The 23,214-nt window shown below is 46.6% G+C and overlaps 1 protein-coding gene across 1 annotated transcript in view; it reads right to left on the reverse strand.

The window, feature by feature from the left end:
* The window catches only part of KAZN (kazrin, periplakin interacting protein), a 1,179,259-nt gene that overhangs the window by 489,861 nt on the left and 666,184 nt on the right, over nucleotides 1-23,214 (reverse strand). The gene's annotated exons all lie outside the window — the stretch shown is intronic.

A 23,214-nucleotide genomic window follows, 5' to 3' on the forward strand; every position in this document is an offset into this window, starting at 1 on the left:
TTCTTGCTTTCCTGTTTCCTTAAAATGCGGGAGCGAAATGCCCAGCGGGTTGCTGAAACTGTGCCGCCGAGCTTCTCACACTCTAACCCGCACTGTTCTCCCCCGGAAGGAGCAAGAAGCGGAGGCCCCCTCTCCAGGGCTGGTCCCCTCGCGCTCCAGTCTCCTCGCGGAGCCCTGGTATGTGCACCCGAGCGCGAAGGGGCGGCCTTGGCCAGATCCCAAACTTCTTAGCTGATAAGGCTGGATGTGGGGGGAGGAGAGGGATGAGGGTCCCTCTTAGTCCTCCTTCTGTACTGAAGAGTGTTCAAGCCCTGCTGCCTCAGTTTACCCCCTCCCACCTCACGGGGGAACTGAAGTAATGTTAAGGTTGATAAAACCTGCCAGGCTCCCCAGCCTCCCAGGGCACTGGCTTTGCATATTTCACAGGGGCCCTGGATTCCAGCCACCAGAACTTGTTACCATAGTGAGTTCGTTCCATGCAAATCGGTCAGTTTAGAGCAGGCAGAGGAAGCGGGAGGGGGGGGGGGGGGGGGACAGCGGGCCCCACCTCTGCAGCGGGGAGAGCCTGAGAGCCCACTGCCCAGGCCAGTCCAGACCCTGGCATGCTCCCTGGCAGACGGAGGCTCCCACCCTTCAGATTCAGCAGCATTTAATGGAAGCCTACTGTGTGCAAAGGGCTTTCTTATGCATCGTTCTCTGTTTAAGGATTACTATTCCCCTGTTAGAAATGAGGAAACTGAGGCTAGGGTGGGGAGTGTGGCAAGTTGCCAAAGGGACTCTGAAATCAAGTGAAGCCAGAACTGGAAGTAAGCAATCCTCGGATTCCAAGTGAGGTCCACTGTGTCTTCAGTAGGCCTTGGATGCTATCTGTATTTTTCTTCTTTTATATGAACGGGTGAAAATGCGCTCTGGCTCCACCCCTACCGCGGCCCTCCCACCCTCCGGCAAAGGCTTGCTCTTGGTCACGGGGGTGGAGCCTCTGGACGCAGGCACGGTTTTCTTCTGCCTGTTCAGCCTACTGGTCAGTGAGGGGATGGAGCTCCTGACCTTGGCCTGGTTAGTACCAGTTCTGAGGAACAGGGCAACCAGGTGTAGCTGAAAGCCAGGATTCAGGTATTTGAAGTCTTTCAGTGAAAGTCACCAGAGGAGTTGGGGAGGAGCCTCTAAACTAGAGAACTCTGAGCACTCAAAAGGGGAGTGTCAGCCGCTGTGGAAAACAGTGTGGAGGCTCCTCAAAAAGTTAAACAAGCAGTTACCATGTGAGCCAGCAATTTCACTCCTAGGAATATACCAAGAACAACTGAAAAGGAGGCCTCCAGCAGCTAATTGTATACAAATGTCTACATTTGTCTACACTAGCCAAAAGGTGGAAACAACTCAAATGGCCACTGATGAATGAATGGATGCACAAAAGGTAGTCTATTTACGTAGACTATTATTCAGCCGTCCAAAGAAATGAAATTCTAAACCTGCTACAAGATGGACCTTGACAACATTATGCTAAGTGAAATAAGCCAGACACACAAAAGGACAAATATTGTATGATTCCACTTGTGAAAAATTCAGAATAGGCAAATCCATAGAGAGAGAGACCAGATTGGTGTTGTCAGGGGCTGGGAGGATGGGAGAATGCGAAGGGGAAGCAACTGCTTAATGGGTACAGGGTTTCCTTTTAGGGTAATGAGAATATTTTGAAACTAGATAGGGGTGGTGGTTGTACAACATTGTGAATAAATTAAATGCCATTAACTGTTCACTTTTAAGTGGTTAATTTTACACTATGTAAATTTAACCTCACACCGAAAAGTCGGTATATATGTGAATACAAAAAAAAATTGTGCATGGGGGCGGGGGAAGGGTGTCTTGGGAACAAACCTTTGGAGAAAACAATTAAGAGCAGCTCTGTTTGTAAAGTGGCATGTGTGTGTGCATCTCTGTGTCTGTGTGTGCATCTATGTGTGCATATGAGTGTGCGCCTGTATGTGTGTGTGCACATGTATTTGTGAGAGAGGGATTGCAGCTCTGCTACAGCACTCATCAGGAGGCTGGGTGATTTATGTTTTCCGGTCTCTCTCCCCCACTTCACCGTGACCATCTGGGGGAAGGAGGGTGGTCAGGCGGGTAGGTTTGGTGTGTTTGTCTGTGCATCCTTGCTACCCAGCTCATAACAGGCACACAAGAAATGAGTGTGTGTGTGTTTGTATATAAAGCAAACTGACCAAGTGTTCCTCCTTGTCCTCTCCAGTGAGATGGTTCCCACATACCAGAATCGTAAAAACAAAACAAGACAAACAAACCTAACAAGGGGAAAAGAAAGCAAGACGCATTCCTTGCTCCCCTTCCAGTCTCTCTTTGCCTCCACTTCCCCAACTGTGGTACAGCCGTGGAGGATTCAAGAAACTTGCTTTCCTGACTCCTGGGATGCCTCTTAGGACTTTAAAGAATTTCGCTTTCTGAGATTTTTTTTTCTAACATGAAAAAAGGGGCTTTTTTCCAGCTGTGCCGCCTCATGCTCCCACACACAGACCAAAGGACCAGATCTCAGAAAGTCTGAGATCAATTACCCTCTGGGAATCAACTTGATTTAAACCAAAAGGGTACTAGTCTACCTTTCTTCCCCCAACCCCCCCCCCCCAGGTGCTACCAGGCAACGCACTGTCCCTTCCTACTTGCTGAATACCCTCTCCGGTCTGCTTGCCCATATGGAGGGCCGATGTGCATTTACGACCCATTTCTTGGGGGAAGCACAGAAACTGATGGGGGAGGAGTCCAGACCTGACACCATAGCTCTCTCCTTGGGTGTCCACAGCTCTGAGAATTTGACAGTCCTATGGGTTTTGTCACAGGATGCTTCTTGCTGCGTGCTCCTCGGTAGCCCTCACCCCCACCCCCACCCCAATAAGCTGATGTCAAGAATCAGGTGAGAAAATGGGTAGGCTTGGTGGGAGCTGCTGCCACTTTCCCAGGGCCACTGTTTGCTGCCCACCCCATCAGCCAAACCTCACCAGTCCAAACAGGGACACTTTTTTTTTAAAAGATTTTATTTATTTCTCCCCATGCCCTCATTTTTTGCACTTGCTATGTCTAGTCATCTTCTCTTTTTTTTTTATTTTTTAGGAGGCACCAGGAACCAAACCCGGGACCTCCAATATGGGAGGGAGGTACCTAATCACTTGAGCCACCTATGCTGCCTGCTTTGTTGGGTCTCTCATTATGTTTTCCTCCTTGTGTGTCTTGCTGTATCAGTTCACCATGCCTGCCCGTCATGTCACCTCACACTGTCTTGCTCGTCTTCTATTAGGAGGCACCAGGAATCAAACCTGGGGCCTCCCTTGTGACAGGTGAGAGCTCAATCACTTGAGCCACATCCGCTTCCACAATCAGGGACATTTTTGAGAATGGAAGAGGGTGCTATAAATAATTATGCCAGGGCAAGTGGCATGAACTGGAACTGTCCCAGGAAACCTGGGCTGTGTGATTGCCCTGTCTACAGCGGTGTGATGCTAGCTAGTCCTGGAAGGCAGCTTCAGGTTGTTTACTCCACACCCCTCACAGTGTACAGATGGAACCACAGAGGCCCAGAAGCAGGAAGGGACCATGCAGCCATGTGCATGAAGGAGCTGGTAGAGATTAATCCAGGGTCTTTAGAAAATGGCTTACCTTCCCACATGGATGGGGACTGTCAGGTTGATGCCAGAACCTCCGTGTGGAAGCACAAGCCACAGCCTTGCACAGTCCAGCCTCTGACTTCATCTTCTGCTCACTCCACTCTGGCCTCATAATTCGTTCTGACCTCAGGACCTTTGCATCTTCTCTGGCCTCTGGCACTCTCTGCAGCTGATTCCTTTTCATCTCTTAAAGTTTAAATGTCATCTCCTGAGAGAGCCCTTCCTTTCAAACCAGCCCCCATCACTATTCTTTCCTACAGTATAATATTTACTTATTTCATAGCACATTTCACTATAGACCATTGTTTTGTTTATTTATGTGCTAATCTGAAATATAGGCTAAAGGATCTGAAAGGCAAGGCACCATGAGGTCGGTTCAGGACAAAAGTCTTCTGATACTGAGGTCGCTCAACAGTCTTGCTTATTCCAAGACTTATTAATCTACTTTTTCTTGGATTCCATGGAATCCCCAAGAAGAAATGCCCTTTTCTTGAGTTCATTTGAATACTTCCATTGCCCTGGCTAAGGTTGCACTGTCTTCTGCCACGTGCACCCACCCAGCTGGACTGCGAGCCTCTGGGAAGGCAGGGTTGGGTCTGGTTTGCCTTTCGGCTTCCACTGCCTAGACCAAGGCCAGGACATAGCAGGTGCTCGATACTGGCTTCTCAGAAGAGTTGGCTGTTGGCTGAGCGAATTCATCCCCATCCCTCTCCCCAGTCCATCTCCACTGAGGTACTTGCTTCTCTCCTTAAAACCCTGCTCATTTGCGGGCTCTCCTAGGGATTGTAGCCACATCTTACTTTCCAAAGCACCGCTCTCTTCTTCTTTTATTCTTTTATCCCTACAACAACTCCACTGGGTAAAGTAGGTAACTATTATAGATTCTGCATTCAGCAGATTAGGGCACTGAGGCTAAGGACTTTGTCCTGAGGTCACAAACGAGTCTCAAAGCTCCCTGAGGGCAGGCTCATGCCTGCATGTCCCATTAACCACCCAGGGCTCAACACATATTTGTGGAGGAAGTGAGTGGGTGAGCTGGGAACCGGGACTCCGATATCCCCACCTGTGGCCCCGTTTTCTCTCTGACTCCATCGGGCACGCAGTTTCTTTCTGGCTCAGAAACTGGAGGAGGCATGCGTGCATTCCTCCCTGCAAGGTTTAGTGATATAGTAATGGCTTCTGGGAATTCATACACAGGACAGGGAGGGAAAGGGGAGATGGGAAAGGAAGCCCGTGGGAAAAGGCCTCCATGGCCCAGGTGTCCACTCCCCGAGGAACCCTGGTGCTCCTTGGGGCCTGCACATGGCCCACTGCATGGACACGCTCCTGCCTCCTGCATTTCTTTTTTTTTTTTTAAAGATTGATTTATTTATTTCTCTCCCCTCCCCCCCACCCCGGTTGTCTGTTCTCTGTGTCTATTTGCTGCATCTTCTTTGTCCGCTTCTGTTGTTGTTAGCAGCATGGGAATCTGTGTTTCTTTTGGTTGGGTCATCTTGTTGTGTCAGCTCTCTGTGTGTGCGGCACCATTCCTGGGCAGGCTGCACTTCCTTTCGCGCTGGGCGGCTCTCCTTACGGGGTGCACTCCTTGCGCATGGGTCTCCCCTACACGGGGGACACCCCTGAGTGGCACGGCACTCCTTGAGCGCATCAGCACTGCGCATGGGCCAGCTGCACATGAGTCAAGGAGGCCCGGAGTTTGAACCGCAGACCTCCCATGTGGTAGGCAGACACCCTAACGACTGGGCCAAGTCCGCCGCCCCCACCTCCTGAATTTCAACCATAAACGGTCACATCCTGCCAACAGTGTGTGTCTCCAGTTTCCCAGGAAGGTGCACCTCTGGGCTTTAGGCTGGTTCCTACATTCCTCAAAGTAAGACTGAGGACCCTTGATGTGGAATTCCCAGAAGCTCGTTAAAATGCAGATCCCCAGGCCCTGCAACTGACGGAGTGAATCAGAATCTCTGGGGTGGCACCGGGAAGCTGCATTTGCAACAAGCTGCCCAGGAGTGTCTGATGCTCCACGGAAGGCTGAGAGGCCCTGCTCCAGGCACCCAGGGCAGGTGATCATTAAGCACGCGCTCAAGTGCGAAAGACTTAAAGGCCAGGAGGCTCTGAGCCTCAGGGATGGCTGCGCCAGCTCTGTGCTTTCTCTTCTGGACGCTGCCTGCCCCTCGCCCCTCACTCCCCTCCCCGAGCCCCTGGGGAACCACCCTCCCTCTCTGCAGATGGATGTGCTGTTTATTCAAATTGTCACACGTGAATCCCGGCCAATCTAGGAGATGTATCTCTTGTACACGCACATGGTTTACTTTGGCTGAGTGGGTTTTAACATGCAATTTGGGGAAAAAGGCAAAGCAGCTCCCAGACAGGGGCAACCAGGCCTCTAGGCTCTGGGTGGTGACACCAGGAGGTGGCCGAGCTGTAGGGAAGAGTGTGCGGGCAGCCACCTTCCCGTCACCCCACACCCTCCGGAGTCACCCTCCCAGCCATGGCTATGAAAGGGGGGAGTGGAGAGAAAAGGAATGAGGAGGACAAACCAGAGGAGAGGCCTGAGGGGCTTAGGGACATGGGCGGCGGCCATCGGGTGGGAATGTCTGTGCACAGGAGTTGATGTACGTGTGTAGACAGATCAAGCGCTCTGTGTGCACACAGAGCACAGCCGCTAGTGCGGACACTGACATCCTCTCCTTGACTTCCTCAGCACCCTCCTGTTGAAAGCTTGGGAAGGTGGTCAGGCACAGCTCTCCTGTGTATGTATTTAACCAACCCAGTCCTTTTGGTGTATTTTTCACTTACAAACAGTCCTTTAACAGTCACTTAAAATTCAGATGCTCCTACATATGAAATATATAAATGTTAAATATATATACTAACCATAGACTTAAACACATAAGCATAGATACCTAAAGCATCCACGTCTTGACAGAAGTGGAATTTTTCCCTCCTCGAATGTTCCTTGGTTTCTTCACGTGTTTCTTCTTTAGTGTGGTGTGAGGCTTACAAGAGAGCATGTGGGATGGCTGAGGCTCTTGGCTCTGGCACAGCCTTAGTGAGTGAGGGCAGACCAACAGCAACAGCCAAATATGAAACCTGAGACGAAGATTTCCACCTGCAGGGAACTAGCACTCTACCCCCAAAGTGCCGGAACAACCCCCAGATGTCTCACCAGATCTCCTGCCCTCTAGGTCTTGGCCCTCTCCATTTGGTGGATGCCATCTGATTTCCCAACACCCCAGAGCAGTCTCTGGGGGAATCCCCCAACAAGGCTAAAGACAGTAGGATGACATCATCCAGCCACTCTCGCACTTCCCAAATCAGCTCTAATTTCCCATTTTAGGGACACTTTCTTTCTATAGTCTATGATAGGACAATGATAACTAACACCACCAGTGACTCACCCCTCCTGGGGTGGCAGTAGATTCAATGCCCAGCCTCTGAAGTTAGTGAGACACAGGGTCAAGTCCCAGCCCTGCTGCTTACCAGCTCTGTGATGCTAGATGAGTTACTCAACTTCTCTGAGCCTCAAGTTCCTCATTGGTGAAATAGGATAATACTAGTACCTACTTCACAGAGTTGTTGAGCAATTAAACGAGCCAATGCATATGAAGCACTTGGCAGAATGCCTGGCACCTAGAAAGAATTCAGTAGGTGTTGTCCATGATGCAGACACAGATGGCAGAGACACTGCTGCTGGTAACGGTAACAGTAGTTGTAATGGCAGCTAGCAACACTTGGGCACCCGCCAGGGCCTGCTGTTGCACTTGGCCATTTGTTTCCACTGACTTGGGCTGAATCCTCCCAATACTGAAGGTAGGTGTTACCTTCCCCCTGCAGCTAATCAGGAAACTTAGGCCCAGAAGGTTTGCTCATGCTCACCCAGCTAGAAAGTAGCAGGACAGATTGAACACCAGATGTGTCTGATTTTAGGTCCCTATCCTTCCTTTCTTTCCTGTTTGCCCCTCTCAGTCACAAACACAGTCTCATCCCTGTGCACAAGGATACACGGAGCGACTCCTGTGTCCTGTCCAGGCTGACACATTCATTTTCTGCAAAAGGCACAAATGTGATGGAAAAACAAGAGGGAGCTGCTCCTTTGTGGCTGGTGCATTAGTTCTTCAGGGCCCTGGGGACCCATTTGGCAAATTAGTTCTTTTGGTTCATGAAATGGCACCCCAGTGGCTTGAAATACTTAACAGACCTACCCTAAATGAGTAGTTTATTCTTTTCTTACTGATAGTGGTGTTATTCCCGTGATCTCCATTTGATAAAAAAGCCGCTTTCTATGTATTTTGGGAGGAATAGGGTTTTTGGTTTTTGGTTTTAATTTTTTTTAAAGAAGTGCCTTAGATTGTTAAGGAACAATTTCACAAGCAGGGAGTTTCAGGGTCCTCTTTCTCTCTATATCTTGCCCTTTCTCATTCACTTGTTTAGCTAAAAGTTATATCTGCAGTAGGAGAATTTTCCATTCATTTCTTGCCCCTCCACACCTCACCCCCCACCCAGATTCCTGTGAGCTTCTGGGTCCTTTTAGTGCATTTCTTTCCATTCTGAGGGTGCTCCAGAAGTCCATCCTCACTGAGTGAGGTCCTGCTGAGAAGAGCAAATCCTCCCCCAAACACACAGTTAAGGACAGTTCAACCCTCAGAGGAATTCAGTTCAGCCAACCAGAGGAATTCAGACCCCCATGTCTCTCAGTGACTCATTCCACAGGGGCCCCAGACATGGCAATGTGTACTTTACTTCTATAAGAATTGAAAAGTAACAGTCATTTTGGATAAGTGTCCAAGGAAGCAGTCTTGGGCCTTACCCCTTGAGAAAATACTAAGCCCTTCCAGCATTAAAGTGCCCTGGGAAAGATATTTATTAGCCAAGTGGTACAGATTGCAAGAGTGCCATAAAGAATTGTACCTGCAACCAATTCCCCTCATATTCTGAGTTAGCTGGCTGGCTGGATGCATAATTAGGAGGGAGCTATATTTTAGCCATCAGTAGACTCATTGGGATAATTTGTCTCTAGCCAGTATATTGTGAAGTTGCCATGTTTATCTTAATTGACTGCCCCTTTATTTGTTTTCCTGCCCTATTTTATGCTGGGGAGGTGCAAAACAATTTATAATCCAATATTTGGAACCACAAGGCCACATTACTAAGTGTGTGCGTAGCTCGAGAGGGCGCGATAGTTGCTCACAGCAATGTCAGTTTTATGTCCGTGGTCAGCATCCTCCACCATCTTGGTAGCAAAACGATAACAATATGCTGACATTGTCGCCCAGGAAGAGCTGGGTGCCAGTATTCTTTTCTTCTGAAAACAAGTGAATGGAAGGTTTGGTTTTAAAAGGGAGGGGAATGATGTAAATCCAAGTGCCAAGGGACCTGCTTTTGCTCTCACCTTTGTCCTCTGGCATCCTGTGCCCAAGCCCAGGGCCCTGAACCTGAGTCATTCCCACCTGCCTGTCCTGACGTCTGCCTGTCCTGATGTCTGCCTGTCCTGATGCCTGTTGCCCCGGCCTCGGGACCTCCATCCAGCACTGGTTCCAACCCAGCCCCTCAAGTTGCTGGATCACAAGGGCTCATCTGCCTGTCGAGGTTCTGAAACAACTCTCCTGTATCAAAGAGAAGAACTTTTCTGGAAACAAGAAAGATTCACATTTTCCCTGAGGCTAGTGAGGAGCCCTCAGGGAATCCTGCAGAAAGTCACTTAACAACCAAGAGGCCTGATGGCTTTGGGGAGCCACGGCCTCCAGGCAGCTTTGAAAGGCAAAGGAAGACAGATCTAGGTACCCTTCCTGCCAGAAATGTCTTCCCAAAGATGGACCATTCCAGGTGGCCCTGCACAAGGGCAAGGCTCAGAGAATGGAAGCCTGGCCTGGGCATGCTTGTGGAAATGACCAAACGTACCAGTCTCTGGTTGGATTTCCCCTTCTAAGCTCGAGGGCATCTGTGGTGAACTACTTTTATTTTTTAGATCTCTTTGTTATTGTTGTTTTAATTCAAAGTGACATATATTCTCACAAATCTTTGTACACCTTTATAAGAAGAACACTGGATGAAGTTATTTGACATTTTTCATTAAATTTCAGTGACAGTACAAATCCTTGCCCCCTTGAAGTCTTCTGGACTATTTAAGGAGAGGCTAAATGAGCTGGTAGATTCAGAACACAGTTTTTCCTGACATATGTTTGGAAGGGGTTCTGTATGATAACGATAAGAGCTATTGGGTTCCGACATCAGATGTGGTGCTAAGTACTTCACGTCCATCCTTTGCAACAACCCTATTTTCATCCCCATTTTACAGATGAGAAAACCAAAGCCCAGGAAAGTTCAGTTACTCACTCAGGGTCATACAACTAACAAGGGGCAGTTCTAGGACCAAGGTTCAAGTCAACGGGATGCCAGAGGGTCGCTCCTTACTGCTATTCTGTGCCACCTCTTTAAATCCAAACTCCTCATGTGCCCTGTTTGAAATGAAAATGAAAAGTGCAGTAAAAATGGGATTTCAATGCACACCTGAACTGAAGATGGCACTGGACAATGAACCTTTTTAATTGGGGGGCAGGTAAGTAGTAGAAGGGGAGCAATGAATACAACCATTAGTAATCTATTCTGACTTCCTGAGCCTTCTCACTGGGAAGAAACTGGGGCACCCTGTCCAGTCCTACGGTTCTCACAGATAAAGCAGCTCTGATTTTCTTCATGCATACATCTGTAATTTCAGTTATCAGCTGGTGAGAAAGGAGCATCACCCAGTTTGTGGACATAAGAATTTAGAGCTAAAAGGGACCTCAGAGTTCAGAGGTGAAACATCTTGCTTTACAGATGAAGAAACTGAGATCCAGGGAGATAAACTGACTTGCCTAAATGATCCAGATAAGAAGCGGCAATGCTTATTATTTGTTTATGTTTTTATAGGTGAACACATGGCCCTGGGAGAGGTTCCGTAAATATTTGTGAAACTGAATTAAATCGTGGTTTTCGATTTATCCATCTGAGGGACACATAAGAAAAACAGACTAACTCTATTTCTAGTTGTGCTGTTGGGAAAAGCTTCCAAACTCAGTATCAGGTGAAAACCTCTGCTATGAAGTGTCCTTTTGATCTTAAGCGTCTTTCTCTTGAAATGAGAGCAAACCTGGCAGCCGATTCTCTCAGAAATTAGTAACCTAACCTTAAAAATCCTCTTTGGTTATTCCAACAACTTGAAACAAAAAGAAACTAAACATTTCCTATAGCATCTTGCCCTCTTCCTTCCCATGCCCCTGCCGGGGAACAGCTGTGTCTATTTAAAATTGATTTTGCTCTCTCGGAGAGGATCTGGTTTCTCTGCACGCTGAGCTGCTGCCTCGAGGTGGCGTGTGCAGTTCTGAGAAGGTGCTGGGTTCAGCTGACTCTGCTGTAATTCTAACAGATAATCAGCAGAAGCCCGTCTTCCCTCGGGGATGTAGGTGGCCTGACTCCGTAGCAGGCTCCCGTGTGATAGGCCGGTTTGCTCTGCTGCTTTGAGAATCCTCTTGCCCCCGCTCCTCTGTGCCTTTACCTATTTGTGGTAAAGTGGATGGTTGCTCCTAATTCCTCACTCCCTCCCCCAAGTGGAGTTACCTCTCCTGCCCTGTGCCACTGACCTCTCTCTGCCCTAGTGATAGCTTGGCCTTGTGATTTGCTTTGGCCAATGGAATGGTAGCAAACTTACAGCAAGCAGGGGCTTCAAGCGTGCATCTGAGGTGTGACTTGGCCTCTGCGATCCTCCGTGAGAGGAACATGCCCAGGTTGCTGCCTCATGAACCTCAGCCCTGGCATGAAGACGCATGAGCAAATCTGAAGGGCACCACAGCCTGGAGCCAGTAACAGCCAGACCTTATGAAACTCTCACCATCCTGCAGATCCATGAGTGAGAAAAGTGAATATTGTTGTGTGTCACTGAGATTTTGAGGCTGTTGGTTACACAGCAAAAACTGCCTAATACATTATTGAGACTAGCACCTTGACTACATGGTGTCATCCTGCCTGCAAGCAAAATAAACCCCATCTACATTAGTTTTGATGCAGAGGGGAATTCACTGGCTCAGAAAACAGGGAATCTAGAGATAGATCTGACCTCAGGAACCCCAGGAGCTCAAGTTATGCTATCAGATCCGTCTTGTTCTTGTTTCCCTCTGTGTCCTGGCCTCATTTCCCATGCTCTGTTATACAATTGCCTTTCTCCATGCAGAGGGGGCGGGGGAAACATGGTGGTAGCAACTCCAGATTTACGTCATCCTACTTCAGCTACCTCAGAGGAAAGAGAGAGTGCATCTCTCCCACTGTTTCCAGGGAAGAGCTGGCCACCTCCCGGGTCAGCGGCTGTGGCCAGGGCACAGTGCTTCCTGGACTGGCCAGGCTTGGGGCAAGTGCTCATCCTCGAGGCCCCAGAGAATCAGGGGGGTGACACCGCCAGAAGCGCAATGAGTGGGGAGAAACAAGTGCCAAGGGAAGTGGGAAGGATTTAGCAGAGGAAGGAGAGAGGGAACCGTGGGTAGACCCAGGCCGTAGATGCCGCACCACCACACCACTGCCCCCCCGCAGAAGATGATGGGCTGGGCCTGCAGGCTGGGTGGTGACTTAGAGACAGTGACGTGGGCCACTCATTCGGGCCTTTTGGTCAGACACTCTGGACTCGAATCTGAGCTTTGCTATTCCCTACGTGCCTAGCTTTAGGTAAGTTGCTTTACTTTTCCACACTTCAATCTGCTCTTTTATAAAGGGGGGAATAACAAAAGCATACCTCTTTATTCGATGGCAATTAGGATTACACGGGAATGTATCATTATGTAAAAGCCCTTAGCCAGTGTAGTGGATACTGTAGCACCCCCACCTCATGCCCCCCCCCCAGATCTCCTCTTCAGAGCTTCTCCATGCACCTACCTGCCAAGTGCTAAGAATATCAGCTTCTGAAGGCTCCCAGCTGTCCTCTTCACTGGCAACTGCCCCCTGCTCCGGTGGCCTGCCTTGTCCAAGGCTACTCCCCCACCCAGAGGCCACCCCTTGACCAGAGACTTAGATACACAAGCCCAGCCCCTTTGCCTCCATTTGGGACCACTCTGAAGGGCCATTCTGCCTCCAGGGCTTGCACTAGGCACCAGGTGCAACCTCACTGAACCTCAGCTTTCTCTCTGCTCAGTCCACGTGTCCTCCCTGCCTGGAGCACTCCCCACAAACCTCTTGCAGGCAGGGGGCCTAACTTCAGGAGTCCAGCCTCTCTCACTGTCATCACTGCCTACCCATTCACCCCGCACTGAGAGGCAGGCAGTTCTTGCTAAGAGCGCAGACTTGCCTCTGGCACCAGATGGCCTGGGGTCAAGGCCTTGTTCTACCTTGCACCAGATGTGTGACCTTGGATGAGATTCTTGGTTTCTCCCTGCTTCGGTTTTCTCATCTGCAAAATGGTGATAATAGTTTCTATCTCACAGAATTGCTGTGAATAAGTAAACTGAGAAGCCAGAAAGGCTTAACACTGTGCTGAGGATCTGCCGGGGATAGAGAAATGGAAGCGGTCCAGCCTCTGCGCCTTCAGTGCTCATGGTCTAGGGGCTGAGACGGGTAAGTAAGCATCCCTGAGGGGGAGAGCTTCACTCAATCTGGGTCCCTAAGCTTTGCCTGGGGAGGCAGAAAGAAGGCAAGACTTGGAGTCAGGCAGATCCGGGATGGGGTCCACCCATCTCTTGGCCTGGAATGTCGTCACACTGCTATGTAGTACTGGCTAAGATACTTGACCTCCCTGAACTCCAGTTTCATCACCTGTAAAGCAGAGATGATAGCAACTTGTATCAACAAATATGTCAAGCATTATTCTAGGGGCTGTCAATATGGCTGTGAATAAAGAGCCATGCCCTCATGGAGCTTATGTTCTAGTCTGGGTGGGAAGAGATAGATACATGTGTGCGTGAGTATGTGAGTGTGTGAGGAATAGGTACTATGGGAGGAGATAATGTAGGACAAGAGGAGAAGAGGAGAGGGGTACAGGGGATGGGACTGGGGCTCTGTTTTGTTTTGGAAGGTCAGAGAAGGCCTCTTTGTTAAGAGACCTTGAGCTGAGACCTGAGTGGCATAAGGAGTGGAGCTGGGTGGATTGTGCAGGAAGCAGTGTTCTAGTGCAAAAGCCCAGAGGGGCCACAGTCCTTGGCTCGTCTGAGAAGCAGTAAAGCAGCTGCCATGGCAGGAGTGGAGCGTATGTGAGGAGTGGTGAGCAGAAGCGAAGGGGGGGGTGTGTGAGTGGGAAATAAGGTTGAACCAGGGCCCTGTGGCCCATCATAAGGACTTTGGCTCTTATTCCAAGTGAGAGGAAAGCCATGGAATGGATTTAAGCAGAGGGGTGACATTAGATGATTTATGCTTGAAAACGCTCCCCTTGCTGCTGGGTGGAGGAGGCGGTAGGGCGGACATGGGCAGAGGAAGGCAGCCACTGAGGAGACCTGAAAGGTGGCAGTGGGGGAGAGGAAGAGGCTGAGTTCTAGATAGACGTTAAAGGTAGAGCCACGGGATTGGCTGAGAGATTGGACCTAGCGTGTGAAAGAAAGAGGCAAGGAAGACTGGAAGGTTTTGGATTTAAGCAACAGGAGGAATGAAAACTTCACTACCGAATGGGCGGGAGGAGCAGGTTTGAGGGATGGAGTGGGTGTTCATTTGGGGTACACAGTAGACATCCAAGTGGGGACAATGAGTTTGGAGCTCAAAGGATAGCTCGGAGCTGGGAATATAAAGGATAGCTTGGAGCTGTCAGGATCAAGGGGGATTCAGAAGCACAAGCCTGGGTGAGGGCACCTAGGGCAGGCATGGGAGGGAAAGGCAAGGCACGAGCCCCAGGACCGCCAACATTTTGAGGTCAGGGGTCTGAGGAGAAGTAAGCAAACCAGACTGGGAAGGAGCAGTGGGAGAGGTGGGAGGAGAACAGCGTCATTAAAACCTCCTGGGGGTTGGGAAGATGAGTGGTGAGGATTGGTCACGCATCTGGCAATGTGGAGGTCATGAGTGACCTTGACAAGGAGTTTCCCAGGGAGGGTGGGAGGATTGAGTGAGCTGACGTGCATGAAGCACCTCAAAACCAGGTGCGTGGTAGGTGCTCATTAAATGTCCGTCCCCCTTTCTCCTAATCCTTGCCTGTCACACAACCTTGTCCAACTCACAGCTATCAAGCGCTTAACACCCATGTCCACTATCAGTCACACAATTCTTCATTACGCACAGCTACACTCTTATAGATTTTAAAAAGAAACTCACTGGTGATGGTTAAAAAAACCTGAACTGACTGCAAGACAATTTAATTACCCTGGAAGTTCCAGAGATGGACTATGGATGTGCATATATCCCAAATAGTATGCCATGAAAAAGATGTTGGCTTCCTGTAGCTGTGAATCACGATCGGTACTAATTATCCCTTACTTAGAAATTACTTAGAATTACTTACTTAGAATGAGCATGTCCACCACACCACCATCCCCCCCATACACACTGGGCAAAAGGTCCATATGATGTCCTAGGAAATAACAAGGTCAAAGGAGAGAGCGTAAAAGGCTGCAGGCAGCCTCTCCCCGGCTTCCCTGCCACTCATTCACACCAGTGCATTGTATGAAACTCAAGGAGAGGCTTTTTCACAGGAGACCCAAGAATTCCTGTCTGGTTGCTCCGTAACTCCCCTGGATTCCTCTCCTCACTCAGCAATACACCAGCCATTCAGTTTGCTCCTTTCAATTCTGAGCCAGATGATTCAGGCTCGCTTTCTGTATTTCAGCAGTGGTCAAATGGTGTGCTTATCCTAGCATTTCCAAGTACACTCAGGAGATAGTGAGCACTATAATTTTTAGCATTAGGATATGTCAGGTATTCTATCAAGTGCTTTATATTTCCCCTCTCATTTTATCCTCTTAAAATTTAATTATTATAACAACTCTGTAAGGAAGGTATTATAATCATTTCTATAAGCTAACGTCCCAAGAAATAAATTCTGAAGGTCACATAGTAAGTGGCAGAGCTGGGGTTTGAACTCACAGCAGGCTGACGGTAAAGCTAGGTCTCTAGATCTCTGTTCTGGGCTGTCTTCTAAGAAAAGATTGAGTCTTAAAGCAGAGCATACAGGAGGTTCTGCTGTAATGTTTGACTGAGGTTATTAGTCTGCCACTGGGGATAAAAGAGACAAAAAGTCTTGGTCCCTGCCCTCAATAAGTATAAATTACACTCTCTTATAAAGTGGGAATGGTAATACTTACCCTGCCTACCTTTGAGGGTCATTGTAAAGTTCAAGTAAATTAATGGATGTGAAACCATCCTCTCTTCTCAAGTAGAACAGTGGGTATAGCAGGAAACTGATTTTTAAAGAAAATATTTCATAAAGCACATTACCATCAACATATTTTAAGGTGCTGAACCAAATCTTAATAAATGGTCAAATTTACTACTCCATCCTAAATTTTCACTTGTAGATGAATGGATCAATATTTTCCCCAAAGAAACATGCTTTTTAGGCAGCAGCTGACATAAATCTACTCTGCTTCCATGACTTAATTTGCTGAAATTCTTTCCTTTTCAATTAAGTAATCACCCAGAATTTAAAAAGACATATTTCCATTAGTAGACTCCCAAGTAAAATAGATGACCTTTGAGATCACAAGAGTTTATGTAAATTTTTCTGATTGCTTTTTATCTTCTTGTGTATCACTTTCCCTAAAAATTCTGTTAGTCACTGTATTTAAATTCTTTTTCTCACCTTCTCATTGCACCACTATTTACAATAATGAGTTGCAGTTGAAAGGGACTGAGATATCTCAGGTTTCTTTTAACATGTGCCAAAGAGATAGGTGATTACGGTTGGAAAAGGTCTAATGGATGGCAAGCATGTTTTTCCTCTAACGCTATGAAATGGAAATTGAAATTTCAAGTTACTTTTCAGGCCTTCTCCCTTGTTATTATTATTGTTGTTATTATTTTTTTGCTTCAACCAAATATGCCATATGAATAATAGCAAATATATATCAAGTACTCATCATGCATCTGATCTATATGAGCTCATTAATCCTTCCAACAAACATGAGATGGAAACTTTTATCTCCCCCACTTTACAGTTGAGAAAACTGAGGTTTTGGAAGGTTAAATAATGTGCCTGATGACACATAACTCAAGGTGGGATTTGAATCCAGAGCTTGGGCTTTTTTAACCATAAACTATGAGCCCCAGCTCTGCCATTTGCTTTCTGAACTTGGGTTTTCTCACCGTAAAATGGACATAATAAGCATTTCGGTCTCACTCCCTCCAGGGTTGCTATGGGATTAAAGGAAGTCACTGGATGTGAAGATGCTTTGTAAATTGTCATGAACTTATTGCCATTGTCACTGGGAAATGAACACAATACGGAAATCGAGCAATGGGACACAAGATCCCTCGATAAATGGGTGCACATTTAAGACCCAACCAGCTTTGTTCAAAGAGCCAGCTGCCTGTGCTGCCCATGAGTTGACCACCAGAGGCTGGCAGGTGCTCTCCGAAGGGCTTCCTACCTCTCCCCAGGATCCAATTGCGCTGCTCAAGTATAACCCTGGCCTTGGAAGCCAGCCACAGCACCCCTCTGAAGCTACTTCTCACCTCCTCTACGTGCCAACGAGATTAGTTTTGCCACCCTCTTTGATTAGTGGCACATTTCCAAGCTGAGGGTGTTAGTGGAAGCAATCTTTATGCTCAGATTTATTAAAGCCACCGTTGGTTTAATGAATTACCGCAATCCAATGAGCCCAGAGATGGCTTGTATTTAACTTTTATGTGGCTGCCTCAGAAACCAGCTTGAAAAGCAGAAATCAATGATTGTGACAAAATCTCGATACAATTTATTTTGAATGTTCAGTTTGGGATTTGATGTATGCCATTGTCAGATATATTTTATGCTCTCGGATGAATTTTATACTTACTGATTAAAGGGGGTTAGCAATATCAGTAGGATACAATTTGACAAACTTTAAAAGAAATGTTGCAAAAGTGTTCCCATCTATTATGCGCTAGTTTCCAGCCAGATTGGCTGCAAATTTGAATCAGCAGCATCAGTAGCTGCATCTTCTAACCACCAAAGGGAGGCCCTATTTACCAGTTCTTAAGTTAATTAGTCAAAATGCATTTAATTAATTATACCCACTGTGAATATCTGATTTGCCAGTAATTGGATAGGGTATAGGCAGGAACCAGGTGGTATGAGAGAAGTGGACAAATTTGTAGGGCTTTTCCCTTTGGAGGCCTTGGTCTCAGTAAGTGTTATTTGTTCTTGGATTTTTTTTTTTTTTTTTTGGTAATATACCAGCTACTGTTTAGAAATAACCTGTTCATAAGAAGCACCTGCTAATTAGCATAAAGTTTCTATTTAGAAAGGTGTCTAGACAGAACCTAAAATAAGAACTTATAAATCTTCAGCATTCAATGGCAGCAGGCCATAAGACTTTCATAAAAACTAAGACCAGGTGGCTCTTTAATTTTTAGCACTGAACAATTTATTATATAGATTCCCACAGGATGTGATTAGGGTTGGCCTGAAGAGAATGATCTGACAGATATATCCTCTTTAGAATGTTCCTTTCATTTCTTCATGCATCTATCATAAATGCATGCATGCATGCCTCCTGTCATCCATCAAGGCATCCATCCATCCATCCGTCCATCTATCCATCCATCCATACTTCCATCCATCATCCATTCACCCTTCTAGTTGAATTAGCATTTATTGAGTGTTGATTTTGTGTCATACTCTGCTAAATGCTTGCCATGGATTAATCTCTCTAGGTCATCACAACTATCCATGAGGTCAATATTTAATGTCACCTTCATTTTTTCAGATGAGGAAACTGAGGCTCAGAGAGTATGACTTATTCATATGGGAAGGGGAGGGACTCATGTTCATCTCCTAACTCTAAGGCCACGACCTTTTTTCCCTACCACTAACGGGCTAGCTAGGTAGGGATCATGAACTGTCAAAGTTTACCAAGCTTAATGCCTGAAAAGGGTAATGACTACCCATCCAAATATGTTCATCTAAAGAGGGTGAGTTTTTATTCATTCATGTTCCAGGGACTGTCCTTCCTAGAGATATTATGATGGATAAGAAAGGCACATTGTCTCCCTTCACACACCCCCTCCCAAGCTTACAGAGAGAAGATAATAGACAATTATTTAGTGTCATTATTCAGTGGCTCAACACTGTACTGCCACTCCTTAAGGGTCTACCTCCTGCTATCTTTCAGCTTTGTCCACTCCTCTATTTGGCCACTGCCAGTGACCTTGTTCAGGTACTGGTTGCTGTCACCTAGATTACTCTAACAGCCTCCTCACTGATTCCCTGACTCCTCCATCAGTCTTGCTGGCCACCACAACGGAAATTCCACACTGTGCCAGAATGGCACAATTATTTTCATCAGGTCTCTCTTCTGCTTAACTCCTTAAGTGGATCCTCAATATCTTTAAGCTTAAATCCAATCTCCTTAAATCCAATCTGGATCCAGCCCCTGCCTACCTGGACTCTCAGGTGGGCCAAGTGGTCATACACCTGCCCTTCACCATCTGCCATTTGCTCCTCTTGAACTGCTACCTGGCTACTCCTCCTCAGGGCACTAAATAGCCAGGTTCTTTCCAGAGTCTTAGCTAGAGAGCCCCCCCTCTGTTCTCAGATCATTCCCGAAGCCCTTCCATTAAGCACTTCTCCATTATCTTGATGCTGTCTACTTCCTCTACGAGGCTCAAAGCTCACAAGGGTGGGAACCACGTCCCCACCTTTGTATCTTCAGTGCCTGCCTGAGACGAGGTAATCAGTGAATGATGGTGGAATGAATGAAGGCAAAGTTCCATGTGGACAGAGAGAGCTTCTCTGGATTTAGAAGAAAGAGAACCCTCTCCATTTCATCACTCTTGATGAAACTGAGGAAATTGAGCATCCCTGTTTTATGTAAAGACCAATAGGAACGTCTGGTCTGAGTTAAGGAGAATTAGAGCTGCCAGCCACCTCTGGCACTGACAATATTTTTATCTTAAGATATTTTATCTTAATTAAGACATTTCCTGTTTCAAATAGTAGTTACAGATGTCTGGATTTCTCCTTCTTTTCCCACCCCCAAAAGTGGCAACCTTAGGAGTCAAATATACTGGTCAACTTAAAATACAACGTCCTTTATGGACATAATGTAAGATCACTCTTTGCCAAGTTTATAATATACTTGAACTTTGCTTGTTTCAAAGTTCTGGCCTAGACTCGTTTAGTTTAAGTTTCTAATGAGTTTAAGTTTCTAATGCTTCCATTTTGTAGGAAACAGGTTTATGGGAAAGCCTCAAGAAGATTCCTAAAAATGTCCTTGCTTTGTACAAAGCTACATGATTTCTTTTTGATAAGTGTGTTACATGTTATTTGGAATAGCTCAACTAAATTTCCCTAAATACAGATGACTCAAAGGCAGAGTGTGGGAGGCCCTGTGCCATTATGAGAAGTGGATTTACTGACCCATAGGAGAGAAGAGCTTAATGAATCAGAAGTGTCTTGCTTCTCATGCAGGAAATAGGACTTCAAACCTCTCTCCCATCCATCAGAACTGAGAAGCACTTGAGTAGTCTGTTACATTTTCTTGTCTGTTACATCTTGGTTTCTGAAGTGTTTCCACAACCAGGACATTGGCTTCCAGAAGTCAGGGAACACTTGCTCTGTTTCTTTGGTTGTCTTGATTGACAATTCCCAGAAGAGCACAAAGTATACAATAAGTACATAATACTTACATATATGCTTAATCTAGTAGTATTTATGCTTATATAAATAAATGAGCCCTGGTAGGACCTGATTCTTAAATTCTTACCAGTGTTTCCTGTTTCTCTTCGCAAAGCAGGGACAGCCCGTTGGACCAAGAAAGTCACAAATGAAGTTTGCTCATCTACTTTGTAAAGGCAGCTCCATGCTCAGCCTGGTCTTGGGTTGTGGCTTTGTTATTGCACTTTTTTAAAGCCCAAGGAATAGGCTCATTGTGGCAGAGGTGCTGAGTCCAGGACACAAGAACCCAGAAGGTAAACTTCATTTAAAACCTTTATGTTCCTGCTTCCCAGGCCTGAGTTCCGAGCCCAAAGTCATACAGATCAGAAATCTGAAGACAGAGAGGCATTATACTGGGTCTCCTCCTGGGAGACTGGATTAAAAAGAAAACCTTTTGAAGTCTGGGGCCATTTTCACCCAGGAAGGCTCAAGGAGCAGGGGACTGTACAGTCCTTTCTCCTCTTTCCCTGGGTTCTGAACTTGTGCCAGTACCTCCTGAAACCCTTCAGTCTGACTGTTGGCCAAATGAATGCATGGCCTTTGTGCCATGCAATGCCCTTGGAACTCTGTATCTCTAATTTGCATTAAGAAATATGAAGCCCCCAAATGTTCCATTGGCTGTCAATGAAATAACCTGTAGTGCCATGTTAGAATGTAAAGTGTTACCTCCTGAGTTATTCAAAAGTTTCCCACCCACCCATCAAGTGATAGAAATGTCTTGGCCTGGCTCATAAGGGTTGGTCACAGAGAGCCAGTGGGAATGATGCAAGAGGTGCCTTCCCCAAATTTGCAGGGGGCAGCCTTCCCATGGCACTGGTTGGATCCTGTTACCCCAGGGGTCTGGATGAAATCAGAATCAAGACTCTCTAGGCACTGTGTACTCGAGCAGGTGGAGCCTTTTGGTTCAGTTCCAAGCAGAGTAATTAAATTGAGTTTACTGTCAATGCCCTCCCTAATACCAACTGAATGCAAGAACTGCCTCCTCTCCTTTGCCATTCTCATTGCTTATCCCCAGTTGCCAGCCCAGTTAGAGGGATGGATCATTTGCCTAAGGGTAAATCTCCGTGGGATCCTGGTGGAGGGGAGGGACTGCTGTTAGCCCTGGCCTGGATTCTCACAGCCAATAGGGCCCCAATTCAAACAGCACAAATGTATGCAAAACCACAGCTGCCTTTATTGGGGGTGTCCCTGGTCTCAGTCATACTGGCTTCCTTAGCCAAGGACCAGTTTATAGCCAGGCTCATGAGGTTCACACAGCACAGGTGTGTGCAGCTGTTGAGCTCACGGGAGAACTGAAAAAAGCTTTGCCAAGACAGATTAACCCCCAAAGATCCTATTTTACTGCACGAAGCCAAAGTAAAAGCAGAAGTTGATGGGTACCAAGCAATTTTTGCAGAGCGAATTCAGCAGAGGACAGAGATTCAATACGTGAAAAAGGTGAACAATTATGGGCAATAAAAACAACTTTCTTTCTCTTTGGTGTAATTATCGTAAGAAGGCAGCATTATACTAAGTGTTTTAACTCTAAACCTAATTTTATTCCTCAACAGTTTAAAATTTAAAAAAGCAGAAGCCTTTTGAAAAATTGATTATGTTCAGAGTTAGTTTTGAATTCTTTTAAATTTTTGCAAGGACATATATATTTTAAAGAAATATAAGGGGAAAAAAAACAAGACAAGTGAAGGATTTTAGTCGTAAGTAGACCACACATGGCAGCAGAATTGGGGGTGAGTGGCGAGGCTGTCCTGTTGCCATCAGGGCCTAGAAAACTAGTTTATATATGAGAAGCTGGTAAGTTGGAGGTTAAAAGATCCAAGTTTACAGAAAACTGGGAAAGGCTGGAGGTAAGGACTCTAGGTAGTATGGCAAGAATTCCAAGGACAGGTATAAATAAGAGCTGTGGAATCCGGTGGGTCTAAACAAAAGAATAATGCAGAAACTGGAATCCTCATAAATTCTTAGGGAGGACGTCAAATGGTGCATCCACTTTGCCAAACAGTTTGGCAGCTCCTCAAAATGTTAAACCTAGAGTTATCACATGACCCAGCAATTCCACTCCTAGGTATCAACCCAGGAGAAATGAAAGCAGGCCCACATGAAAATTCGGGAAACCACTCAAATGCCCACCAATGGATGAATGGATAAACATAAGGCAGTATATCCACATAATGGAATGCCATTTGGTCATAAAAAGAAATTACAATGTGGATGAACCTCAAAAACATTATGCTCAGTGAAAGCAGCCAGACCCCATATTGTATGATTCCACTGATGGGAAATGCCCTGAATAGGCAAATCTGTAGAGACAGAAAGTGGATCAGTGATTGCCCAGGACTAAGGGTAGAAGTGGAGGGTAAGTTGGTATGAGGTTTCTTTTGGGGTGATGGCAATGTTCTGAAATCAGAGGGTGATGATTGTGCAACTCTGTAAAGATGTTAAAATCATTGACTTGTACACTTAAAACTGGGGTTCTACGGTGTGCAAATTAGTCCTCAATGAAGCTTTTAAAAAACCAACCAAAAGCAGAGGGATGAAGGGACACAGCTACCAGAGTCTGAGGATGTAAGCCAGAGACAGGCCTTCAGGGCCTGGCCAGGAGACGGACTTGAGGATTCAGGTCCAGGTGGGTCCTGCTCTCTGGCTCCATTTACCAGCTGGCTGGGACTCTCCTAAGGGATGGGCTGTCCCCAGGTGTCACTGACCTCTGATTTTAGATGGAAAATTTCCCCAGACCGAGTTCTCATGAATATTACTAAGAGT

Source organism: Dasypus novemcinctus, chromosome 9, assembly GCF_030445035.2.
Source record: "Dasypus novemcinctus isolate mDasNov1 chromosome 9, mDasNov1.1.hap2, whole genome shotgun sequence".
NCBI classification, from domain to species: Eukaryota; Metazoa; Chordata; class Mammalia; order Cingulata; family Dasypodidae; genus Dasypus; species Dasypus novemcinctus.